Source organism: Peromyscus leucopus, chromosome X, assembly GCF_004664715.2.
Source record: "Peromyscus leucopus breed LL Stock chromosome X, UCI_PerLeu_2.1, whole genome shotgun sequence".
Taxonomy (NCBI): domain Eukaryota; kingdom Metazoa; phylum Chordata; class Mammalia; order Rodentia; family Cricetidae; genus Peromyscus; species Peromyscus leucopus.
Window position 1 is genome coordinate 106,984,853 of NC_051083.1, and position 13,101 is coordinate 106,997,953.

The following is a 13,101-nucleotide window of genomic DNA, read 5'->3' on the forward strand; positions in this document are numbered from 1 at the left end:
AAATACTGTTTAGAAGGCTGGATATAGAAGCTTCATTCATAGAAAAAAAAAAATCTTAGCTTAGGACCATTGTAAGTAGGACAGTGATGATAGAACTTCTGGATACAGATGCCTACACTCTGGAAAACAATTGGCTTATATAAATCATTACATTAGAAGATACAACTTTTGTCAACAAAAAGTAGTAAAAATGACAAGATGATTTACAGTAATATAAAAAACAGAAAGTACTTAGAGATAAATCTATGAATAAAGATATATGACTTATATATTAATACAAGCAATACAAGTCATTACCAAGAGAAATTAAAATGCTAAATTAAAACAATTAGAAGTTTTTTCTTTCATTTCCATCAGACTTTCTTATTGATAAACAGAGTCAAAGTAATTATTAATTAATTTGAAATGTCACACGCATAAATCCCTTATGTGATAATATTCTATAAGCTTACCAACATTTCTGAAGATTCTCTTTACTTTTCTGTGCCTCTTCCTCAAGCAGTTAATGTCTAATACACTTATATGCAATGAAGTTATTCCTACTAGAGGACATTACGAGCTTCAACTACAATAGGTTGTAGGAAATCTGAGTCCCCAAGTTATTTCTTGTGTCAGCTTCACCTTTGTTGTTTAGATTTTTTATAAAGGAGATTCACTAGCTATCTCCTGGTATTTCAAACAAGGAAGCAAGAGAAAGTGCAAATACCTTGGAGTATAGAGAATGGGTATATGAAAAAAGAGGACTAAGAGCTAAAGTATTTTTTCTAAAAAAACAGAAGTATTTACCACTTCCTTGGTCTGTTCTCTGGGCAGAAAAATGCCTCCACACCATACATAGGAGGTCCTATGGGGAAAGTGCCTTAATGTTTCCAGTATTTCATTCCTTTCATCTTCGATCGGTCCTAACACTAAATGTAGTGTGGATTTCTCTAAATCCAAATTTCTTTTCAACTATGCTTTTACTTCAGGGACAAAAGGGAAAACTACCTGGTATAACCAATTATTTAGAAATAACCACATCATGCATAAATTTAAAACATAAATCATACATGTACAAATCTCTAAATATGGCATTTCACCTTTATTGAAGTACAGATTAGAGAAATTGAGAGGATTATGGGTGAAATATATTGTCTTACTTTATATTTTGTTCTCATTCTGTATAGATGTGATAGCAGCTTTGTTGCAGGCCAAATATCTTCTGAAAATGACAAGTTCACAATAAATTCTACTTGCCAAGCTGAAATATAGACTCTATATTGGGGGTATATTATGGGACTAAGTCTTTGATTGATTTTCCACTATACAGACCATTTCTACTTGATTTCTTCTCCATAGAATTTATAAAATGGAGAAATCCTGGCTGACTTTGCTTTAACTCGTATTCAGTTATCTATCTTGGATTCTGACCACAAACAAAAAGCTCTGGTATATAGGCCCAAAAAGTTTTTAAGTTGAATCTTTCATGCACAAGAGAGAAAGACCATGACCACAGTATATAAAAACATATCAATTTATATGTGTTACATATAATTTTTAAAACATAATTTCTTTCTGTTACAAAGAACTAGCATACTAAATTCAGTTCTATGATAGGAATATTCTGGCTGTGACTGGAAATTAGGAGAGTTAATCCTAACAACTTGTCTATTTTAGGTTCCACTACTCAAGAAGAATTTAACTAGATGGAGTAAAATATATTAGTACAAGAAAGAAAGGGCATGATAAAAATATACTTTTAAACGCTTAGTTATTTCAGGATTTCAAGTTTATAAACAATCTTTACTTTTCCACGTTGCTTTACACCACTTTCTCATGTATGCTAAATTGCTGCTTCACATTTGACTCATATTGTGAGTGTAGTTCATTTCCCTCACAGCATTTTAACTGCTACCAAATATTTGAAATGGGTTTTCTTCTTATCTAAATAGAGTCCATAGTTTGGAGCTGGCATTGTTGTTTTAATTTTTTTTATCCTCAAGGAAATGTGATGCTCTGCCATTAGAAGTGGAATTGTTCAGGTAGGTTTTTGTATCATAGTAGGAAATCAATATTCTAAATTGTTTCTTTGATCTCCAAAATAAATATAGCCGTTTCTACTCAATAATACAAAGTAGCTACCTGATGGACCTCATTTAAAAGTACAATCTGAAAATGTTGTGCCATGCTTCTAAAAGAACTAACTTTAAGGGAAGTTAGAGGGAGACACTTTCTGGTCCATTCTTTCCCAGACACTTATGCTGGTGTGAATCAGAATTTCTGGAGAAAAGCGATTTCTGCAAAGACTAATTGACTGATTAGAACTGCAATGATGTAGAGAAGTTGGAAGGCTGCAGGTTCAGAGCCTAATTATACATTATCTTATGCTTGCTTTAGCTTCTAAACAGCCATTCTCTACCAACTTCTGGGTCAGAACTAATATCCTATAACTAATAAATAAGAAGCTTTTGAACTCTATTAACTTAGCAGGTCACTAAACTTGTGCCAACTCAAAAGCTAAGAATGTCATCAGAGAACTTCTGCAAACTGTAGGGAAGATTGCCCTATCTTCTTATACCTGGCTCTCTGGTGTGCTCAACAATGTATCTACAATTGGCTTGATTTGTGACTTTCTCTGTTCTGCTACTGCAACACTTCAAGAAAATGCTGCCATGGAGGAATATGGAAACTGCAATAAACTATCTGTGTGTTTCCTGCACCATGGTCACTCAAATTTGGCTCTATATTATCTGTCACTTATTCTGCTTAAGGGAAACTGTAGTCATATCTTAGGCAATTTCTTGGTTTTTGTTCTAGTACCTGAACAGGGCTTGAATTTCTCAGTCAAAAGGGTTAGATGGACTAACTCCAACAATAGCTCCACAAAGACCTTATCTAGCTGAAGCCAATTGGTATATCTCCTTCCTCTAAAAATAATAGTTTTGGCTCAGAGATGAGTATGAAAAAAATCATTTATATTTGAAGGAACATTTGCTAAGTGTTTCTAAGAAACATGTATCTTTTGAATTTCAATGGAAGATCCATAAAAAGATGTTCTCTCACACACTAAATATGAAAAAAGAAGCTAATAACTTAAGAGACACAGACAACCATATTTAAATTTAGAACAAGTCAGATTTAGAATAGAGCTGACTTCATAGGAGAAAGAGAAACAAAAGGAAAAAGGAAATTAAAAGAATATTTATTTATCACAGACTTGCTAGATGAATTGCTTCCTGAACAATTACTACTACAAACAATGTTATATGTCAATAGCATATTTTTTTTATTTTATAAACTATACTATGAAGTATTTGTTGCTGGTGTTATTGCTATTGCTACTTGCAAGTTTAAAGAAATAAGCTGAAATCATGCTCTAAGAAGAATACAGAAAATCATTTTAACCAAAAACATAGTAACTGTGATCCTTGAATATATACAATCATGTTAATTGAGATTCACATTAATACAGCAAGAGAAACTAGAGAAATTCCAGATAACAATATTTTAAAAATGAAGCAAAAATGGAGGATGAATGCTTCCTCTATGTAAGTGTGTGAATAAGAAGTGGTATAATTGCAAAGAACTGTCCATACTCTAAAGAGAAGGAAAGCAATTAGTAACATGAGAGATGTGGTAAGACATTTATAAATCATGATGAAAGAGAAAAGGTATAAAATAGCATAAAACTAACTTCAATTCGCTATTGGTAAGGAGGGAAAATCAAAGATGAATCCACAAGTGGTATTGGAATTGAGCCTTACAGAGAATGTTCTTATGGTTACAGTTACGGTTAGAGTACAAATTCCTACCTAAATCTAAACCTAACCGTAAGTTGACATCTAGAGGAAAATCTAATTTTAAGTGTAGAATTTTTTAACCACAACAATACTTTTCATAAACATTAAAGTAATATATGTTCCTACAAACATGCCAGGTAGACTATAGTTTCATCCACAAAACAAGACTGCAAATGTAGAAAACGTTAAACTTACACAACCTACCTTCTCGAACAATAATTGTATAAAATTAGAAATCAGTAACAGAAGTGAAACTAGAAGTTTCCCAGGAAATGGAAACTACCACACTCTTAAATCAATAGAATAAATTAGAAATGAAGTTAGAACATTTTGAGATAAACAAAGCACATCATATAAAAACAATGAGATGCAGAAATCTAGTTTTCACTGGAAAATGAATAGTTCTAAATGCTTACATTAAAACAAAGAAATGTTAGGAATCATTTTCCTCACTTTACATAATAAGAGTCCATAAAAAGTCAAGATGAAACAAAAAAAAGCAAATAATAAAGATCATAGCAGAGAAAAAACTGATACACAGAGTAGAGAAACAGCATAATTAACTTTAAGAAGATGATGTAATTAACATACAATTAGAACTAAAAAAACAAAAGGGAGAAGAAAGGAATGAGTAAAATCAGTAACGGTTCAAGACATTGCTTCTAACTGAACAGATTAAAATTTATTTGGAGTAAACTAAGAACAATTATATGCCAATAAATTAGAAAATCAGCACATATGTAAAAATACTGAAATCATAGAACTTAACTCAACTAGCAATTAGAAACTCCCAGGAGATATATATGAAATCAAAATCTTCTCAATAAATAAAAACCCTAAATTAGTTGGCTTCAATTAATTCTAACAAACTTCAAAAGAATAATATGGATTCTTTGGGACAATTACAGAAAAGCCAGATGAAGACACTAAGCAAACAGAAAATAGCAGAAGAGGATCCATAACAAATCTAACTGTAAGTTCTCTAACAGTTATGAAATGGAACTCAATTGAATCTTTAAAGGTCATACAACAGGGGAAATGAAATAGTTTCTACAAATGCAAAGGTGTTTCAAAATAAAGAAGTCAATGTGATACACCAAATTTATTGAATTAAGAAAAGAACGTATCATCTCAACCAATGTAATGGAAATGCTTGACAGATATTCTCAGGAAACTATCAACAGAAAGGAATCTTTTCAAAACTTTCATGGGAAAAAAAAAAAAAAAAGTCGGGCGGTGGTGGCGCACGCCTTTAATCCCAGCACTCGGGAGGCAGAGCCAGGCGGATCTCTGTGAGTTCGAGGCCAGCCTGGGCTACCAAGTGAGTTCCAGGAAAGGCGCAAAGCTACACAGAGAAACCCTGTCTTGAAAAACAAAAAACAAAAAACAAAAAACAAAAAATAAAAAAAAAAAACTTTCATGGAAAATCTATAGCCTAAGATGCTAAAATCTTCTCCTCGAATTCAGAAACCAGTATGTTTGCTTCTGCTGCTGCCTTCTATTATTATAGAATTTGAGATATATCAACTAGACAAAAAAATTAAGAAAATATCTCAAGATGGAATGGACAAAGCAAAACTCTTTTTTGGATAGAATGATATTTAATATATAAAACCAAAAACAACCTGCTAAAATAGATTAGAACAAATAAAATTTACAAGTAGTACCAGGACCTGAAATCAGTCTATCACTGTACTATTTTCTCACATATTTCTTTATTCTTCATTTTCTGACATGATTTTAGGAAGTTGTTCAGTTTGCCCAAGCAGACATCAATATACTATTCCCTTGCCTCCACATCCTATGTCACTATATTCTAGGCCTGCTCCACCAGCTAGTAACTTCATTTTCTTAAGTTGCAGTTTCCAAAGTTGTCATTTAAGAATGTATTTTGTTGCCGGGTGGTGGTGGTGCACGCCTTTAATCCCAGCACTCGGGAGGCAGAGGCAGGCGGATCTCTGTGAGTTCGAGGCCAGCCTGGTCTCCAAAGCGAGTTCCAGGAAAGGCACAAAGCTACACAGAGAAACCCTGTCTCGAAAAAACCAAAAAAAAAAAAAAAAAAAAAAAAAAAGAATGTGTTTTGTTATACATAACCACTTCATAATGTAATTTGGGAAAACAGTAGCATCTAAAATAGCAACATATCTAGAAGTAAAATGAAGAGGTCAAAAGCTTGTAACCTACAAAACATGACTGAGATTTAAAAAGACTTAATTAAATGTAAAGAGAGTTTGAGCTCATGGATTGGAAAATTCAAGACTGTTAACATTACTATTCAAAGGTGTCTACAAATACAAATGCATTATATATCAAAATTCAAAATGATTTTATAAATATTGAAGCTGGCCCAAAATTTTTTTTACAAAATTGTGAGGAAATTTAATAAAGAAATCAATTTGAGAAAAGTAAAGAGGATTCATAGTACCTGATTTTAAATGTAATATTAGTTGGACATAATGGTACCACCATGACCTTCCAGTACTTGGGAAGTAGAAGATCTTCTGATCATCAAGTTTAAAAGCACACTGAACTGTGTAGCAAGACTCTCAGGAAATCAGAGTGTGGGGATGTAGTTCTGTGGTAGCATGCTAGTGTAGTCTAGTGTAGCATGTACAAGGCCATGTTTCACATGTCAGTGCTAAAAAACATTTAGAAGAACTTGAAGACCTTATTGCTGAAGATACCCCCAATTTGAACAAAGGGTTTGGAGGAGTCAAGCTGGAACTGACCTGGAAGCCTCATTCCTGAGAACATGTTTTGTGGGGGGAACATGTGACAATGATGTAAACACAGTACTCATGTATGAAATTCTTTAAAAACTAACTATTTCAGATAAATAAAAATATATGATTCAGCTTTTTGACTCTAAAGAATGCACTATGAAAAATTGAACACAAAGAAGAAATCTGATAGTTGTATGTATTATTCACAATACCTGAAAAGTACAAAAAATAATTCCAGTACCAAGATAATTAATAAATAATAATGTGGTATATACAGAGAATGGAATATTATTCTACCATAAACAGAAATTAATCTTTAAAATATTATGCCAGTGAAAAAAGCCATTCATATATATTACAAATACTGTGCGATTCCATTTTATGAAATATATAGAATCATAGGAACAGGAAGCAGATTAGTTGATACCATGAGCTATACAGGAAAGACTAGTTTAGAGAAATTATAAATAGACTTATCTACTATGCCCAGTAAACTTTTTACAAAAGTACACAGAAATTCAATAGGGGAAAAATCCATCTTTTCAAAAACTTCTTTTAGAAAAAATTAATATATATGGACAAAAGTACGTATCACATATAGTCTCATGCATTATAAAAGTTATCTAGAAATGGACCATGAACACAAATGAGACAAACAAATCTTTAAAACATTTTTAAAGTAGCAGAAAATCTTCAAATCTACAACAGTGCAAAGAAATATTTTTAAAGCCTAATCATAAATCTATACTTGACTCAGAGATAATTTCTATATGCATAAAGATAAAATACACAAAACCTAAATGCATAAAGATTGTGTTAATTGTATTTCATTAAAATTTAAGACTTTTGTGCTTCAGAAGATTCAGAGAAGAGAATGAAAAAAAAAAACAAGCTACAAATTGGAAGGAAATATTTTTATGTGGCCTGTCTAACAAAAGATTTGCATCTGCAACATATAAAAACTTCTAAGGGGAGACACTGCAGCCACCGCCAGGACAAGCAGCATGTGAAGACTCTGGAAAATGGAATTGTATCATCATGCTTCCCACATAGCAGCACAATTACTAGATTTCACTTCTTCAATCACTGGTGACAACTGAATGGGAACTATGAGAGAGCGAGAGAACTAAGTCGTGAGTCAGAATGCGTATGTGCATGCGCAGGATTCAGACAGGAGGCCAGTGTCCAGGGAACACAGCTCTTAGCTTGACAGCATGAATGGAAACTGAAGGGACTGTCCTGCAGCAAAGCTCTGCCACCTTGGAAACGATACGCCATCGATGGTCATAAGAGCCAACAGGGACACTTTAAAAAGCAAATGGTGGCTGTTGGTTCTCCTCACGATCACTGACTTCACTAGCTCTGAGTAGTCAGTGAGGTTTCCTGCATGAGGCATGATGTTCCTATTGTTGAAAGGGTCTTAAGTCCAATGGGAGAGCTGTTGGCTATCTCCAAAGTATTCGTGCCTCTAGTGCGCTCTCAGGGTCACCAGCCATTCTGGTGTTGGTCGCCTCCCTCCTTTGGTAACTTGCATGGCACTTTCTGGTACAAGGAACAACAGTTACTGATAAAAGAAGCCATGAATTTGAAAGAGAACAAGGAAGGGTGAGCATAGGAAGGTTTAGAGGGAAGAAAGGGAAGGGGGAATTGATATACTCTAATCTCAAAAGTCAATGAAACCATTGAAAAAAAGATCAGAAAGCCCTTAAGTATCAACTTATTCTTGAGAAGAAAAAGTGAGGGGAACACCTGGGGCTACGTGTCCAGCTAAGTCATCGGTGACATATTTTCCAAAAACGTTTACGTGCAGCTGCAACAGAAACCGATACAGGTGCAGAACAAAATAAGGAGAAGTTTCTGGAAGGGACATTTTTCATCGAGCTGCTTCTGGTCCTGGAGGCTCGGGGGGCTGCCATGTCCCTCCTCTCACTTCCCCTGAACTCTCGCTGAAAGAATTCCTGCCCCCTTCGAGCTTCATTGACTTGGCTGAATATTTTATTCCGGTTAATGTCTTCTGAGTTTTACTGTTTGCCTTCAGAGAGACTGACGGGTAACTGCTAAGTGACTTGGACCACAAGGTCCTTCATGAACAACCGAAGCAACCTGCCTGCTGTGTGAGGATTTTGCATGATGGTGGTACATGGCAGCTTTTACTTCTGTTGACTTAATTTGTATTCCTGGTTCCAGGGGTGTGGCTTCAAGTGAGCCCTCTAACACATTGGGAATGACAGATGGGATGGGTACATGACACTGTGTCTCCAAGGGATTTGGGCCATTACGGCATCTTGATGCTCCTGGAGCTGGCAGGCTGGTGAGGCCAAGGCCAGTCTCCTGCCATTCCAAACTTATTTTTCAACATCCTTAGCTCTGCCATTTTCTGTGTGTTCACGTATAGAGCCCTTCACAAAGCTCTCTGACTGACCTGCAGCAAGTTCCAGCCAGAAACCTATGGACAGGTGTTTCATCTCTCTAATGTACAAGCGTGGATTTAAAAGTGGAAGAAAAAAGACTCTCGAACTTTTAAAAGTAAGGAGAGCCTGCCCAGCTGGGTGCCGGGAAAGAGCTACCCGGAGATTAGCCACAGCAAAAGGAGTAAAAGTGAAGATTTCTTAGAGAAACACTTTTTGAAAAGGGGTCCTCCATGTGTTGTCCAGGATGTTCTTAAACTCCAGGCTTGAGCAATCCTCCTGCCTCAGCCTCAGAAGTAGCTGGGACTGACAAGTGTGCACTGCCACGCCTGGCCAAGACTATACAATAAACATTCCTAGAAAAGGAGAAGCCAGATTTTCTCAACATTCTGGTATGAATGCTTCTTACTGGAGAAGCATGAACTGTGCTGATTTACTAAACTTTTCTTTCACCTTTATCTCTTATAACCTAGTATCTATTTTTATCCTGTGGCCTATTTATTCTTTTTATTAATACTGTTTTAAGAGTTGTTTCTAGCCGGGCGTTGGTGGCGCACGCCTTTAATCCCAGCACTCGGGAGGCAGAGCCAGGTGGATCGCTGTGAGTTCGAGGCCAGCCTGGGCTACCAAGTGAGCTCCAGGAAAGGCGCAAAGCTACACAGAGAAACCCTGTCTCGAAAAACCAAAAAAAAAAAAAAAAAAAAAAAAAAAAAAAAAAAAAAAAAAAAAAAAAAAAGAGTTGTTTCTAGCCTTGGTGCAGTGAGAAGGGGCTTGGACCTGCCTAGGCTCAGTGTGCTGGGCTTTGCTGACTCCCCATGGGAGACCTTGATTTGGGGGATGTGGGGATGCGGGTTGGCTTGGGAAAGAGGGCTGGGGTGGGAGGAGGGGGGGGGTCTGTGGATAGCATGTGGAGTGAGTAGAAAATTTCTTAATAAAGAAAAATGAAAAAAAAAAAAAAAAAAACTTCTAAAATGTACAAAAAACAATCAATCAAATTAAGAGAAAAATCAAACCAAAAAACACAAAGAAATAAAGATATATTATACTGAAGAATATATGCAGATAGAAAATAAGGGCATGACTATATGTATTCAACATCACTAATGATTAGCAAAATAAAAAAGTAAATAAATCACAAAGAGCTGCCAACGCAAACCACAAAGTTAGGACAATGCTAAATTCTCTCAAAAATGGAGAACAACCAGATAATTGACATAATATTAGTATAAATGTAAAACATTACAGACCATCTGGAAAACTTTTCATCTATTCTTTAAAACTACTTCTGAGATACTATGTCACTCAAGTCACAGTGGTTCCTATCAGGAAATAAAATGAGGACAAATGCTAGTGAGGATGTGGAGGGAGAAAAATTCCTTGTTCACTGATGATAAACTAATATAACCACATTAGAAATCAGTGTGGTTATGGAAATTGAATCACTTTAGGACCCACTCTTGGGCATATGTCTAGTGGACTTTATGTCACACTATAGAGACAAATGAACACCGATGCTTGTTCACTGGTAATGAGATTTCAAAGTCATGCAGTCATTCTGAAAATAAGCATTGAAAATTCTTAAAAAGCTAAAAGTAAGTCAACCATATGACCCAGCTATGCCCCTCCTTGGCAAATGTTCAAAGGACTTGAAATCCAGATACTTGCTCAGCCGTGTTCATTGCTGCGCTATTTACAATAGAGACAAGCTAAATCTCCATCACCTGATGAATGGATAATGAAATGTGGTACATATACACTTTGGAATACTATTCAACTATAAAGAAAAATGAAAATATGAAGTTGAAGGTAAATGAAAAATATACTGAATTAAACTCAGAACCAGAAGAAAAGCTATGGATATTCTACCTTATATGTGGATCCTAGCATCAGATTTTATTGAGTATGTGTTTAACCTGGAGTACATGTAGAAGCCAGGAACGTAGAAATGGGCCATTGGAGAAGGTGCATTAAGGGAACAGAATTTAGAAAATTGGGGAAAGTACTAAGGGTAGAAATGTTTAAGCATAAATAAGGGTATGGAATGGGGAAAATAAATAGGTAGGGGGAGGTTAATCAAAACAAAAAAATATATAATAAAAACATGAAAACCTGCTTTTTTATAAGCCAGTTAAAATATAACTTACAAATAATTAGATTGGATGCTTCTGCTCCTAAAAGCCAAGTTCAAGGTATGGAGTTTTAGGTCATGAAGGCTTTTTAGGGAGTCCCCAAAATAAAAGTGCTTCTTTTCCTTCTGCGTGGTTGCCCAGAACAACTAGATTATAAGAAACTTTTCTGCAAAATATGTAGAAATCAAGCTGGAATTGAGTTAGAAGCTTCCTGCCTACTGACTATATTTCAAAACACCAGAAGATACCAACCAGGCTGTTAGGGGACAAAAGGCACCAGTGGTCTTAGCCAGTCATTTATACTATAATTTAAGATAGCATCTAGCCAGGCAAGATGTACCTACTACTGCAATAGTGGCGTGACTGTTATGGGGGAAGCAGCTGCTATCTGCTTGAATTGAAGTCTACTCTACAAGAGGAAATTGTACAGCAAACTCAAGTAAAATCTCAGTTTCTGAGACTACATAAGGGAATATTACTCATGCTTCATGACTTGTACCAGGGACTCAAAGAGAAATGTACTATTGTTGTTTAGGTAAATTAACACTTTATCTAACCACCTTCTAAATATTGATGTATATATGCATAGAAAAATATGATTCTGACTCTTAAACATTCTTTACAATGAATGAGGGTAAATGTAGAGACTCCAGGCTTTTCAAGACACCAAGAATAAGGGATGAGAAAGTTGAATAGTCAATAGTAAACAGGACAGTTATACCATCCATTCATAAAAGTATAATAAACACCAAGGGAAGAACTAGCACCAATCATATCAAAAGCTTTCCTAGAAAATAAGAAGGGAAATTCCAAAATCATTTTATGAGAACAAAATTTTCCTGATATCAAATATGACAGATATTCAAAGGAAGAAACCTGGAGACATATCACTCGTGAGTACTAGCAATTCTTAATACTATATTATTAAATAAAATTCAGTGATAAATATTAAGGACCATTAAGCATAATGACAAAATAGATTAATACTATCATGATACTTCAACATTGGAAAATTAATCTATGAAAAAAATCACAATATTAGAAAGCAAAAAATTATGTGACCTTAATATGTGAAGAAAAATATATAACAATGTCTATTCAAAAATTCTCAAGTAAGTAGGAATATAAAGAAATATTTTCACCCTGATAAAATACATATTTGACGTACATAAGACTAACATACATTGTGTTGAGACTAAATGTTTGCCCATTCTGATAAAACAAGGATATTGAGAGCTGTCACATGCATTCAACATAATCTATAGGTCCTATGCAGGGTGAACAAGTACAAAAACGAATTAAAGTGTCTAGCTTATAAAGAAAAAATATTTTTTTTATTTTCAAAAGTCAGGATTTTTGTTTATAAATTCAACAAATATTCAAATAATATATTATAATTAGGAAATTATTTTTCAAACAGTAGATTGAATCACTAGATGCAAGTTGGATATACAAGAGTTGACTGAGTCAGTCAGTTGTGGAGCACACCTTTAATCCCAGCACTCAGGAGAGAGAGTCAGGAAGATCTCTGAGTTTGGTGCCATCCTGGTCTACAGAGTGAATTTGATAACAGCCAGGACTACACTGAGAAATCCTGTCTGAATCATTCAAAAGAAAAAAAAAAGATTTTACTGAAATTAATTAAGCAACATTGAATTAATAAAAATTAAAATAAAGAAAACATTATTTTATTAGTAGTATAAGTTATTAATATATATATTAATTGTACAGATGAGTATTTATAAACAATTATAATAAAAAGTGTAGGGTCTGTATGTTAAAATATATAAACCAGTCCTGCTCAGAGAGACCTGCTGCTAGGAACCAGACCCTGAAACACATCCAGTTCCTGGGAACCCCTACACAACTCTGCCCCAGTTGCAAGCCAGCAAGGAAAACTCCTGCAGGCAGGCCGAACCTACCGAAACCCCCCATCAGACCCTGCAATCTACAAGAACCATGCCACTACCCCAATACCCACCTGCCTGTGACCCCAGTAACTTCCTGAAACATGGAGTCTGCTAGTTCTCATTAGACCAAGAGGTGAGTGACTCTTCTTCCA

The 13,101-nt window shown here is 35.0% G+C and overlaps 1 pseudogene; it reads left to right on the plus strand.

Moving 5' to 3' along the window:
* The window catches only part of LOC119086614, a 50,713-nt pseudogene extending 42,261 nt beyond the window's left edge, over positions 1–8,452 (plus strand).
* The last annotated feature ends 4,649 nt before the right edge of the window (positions 8,453–13,101 follow it).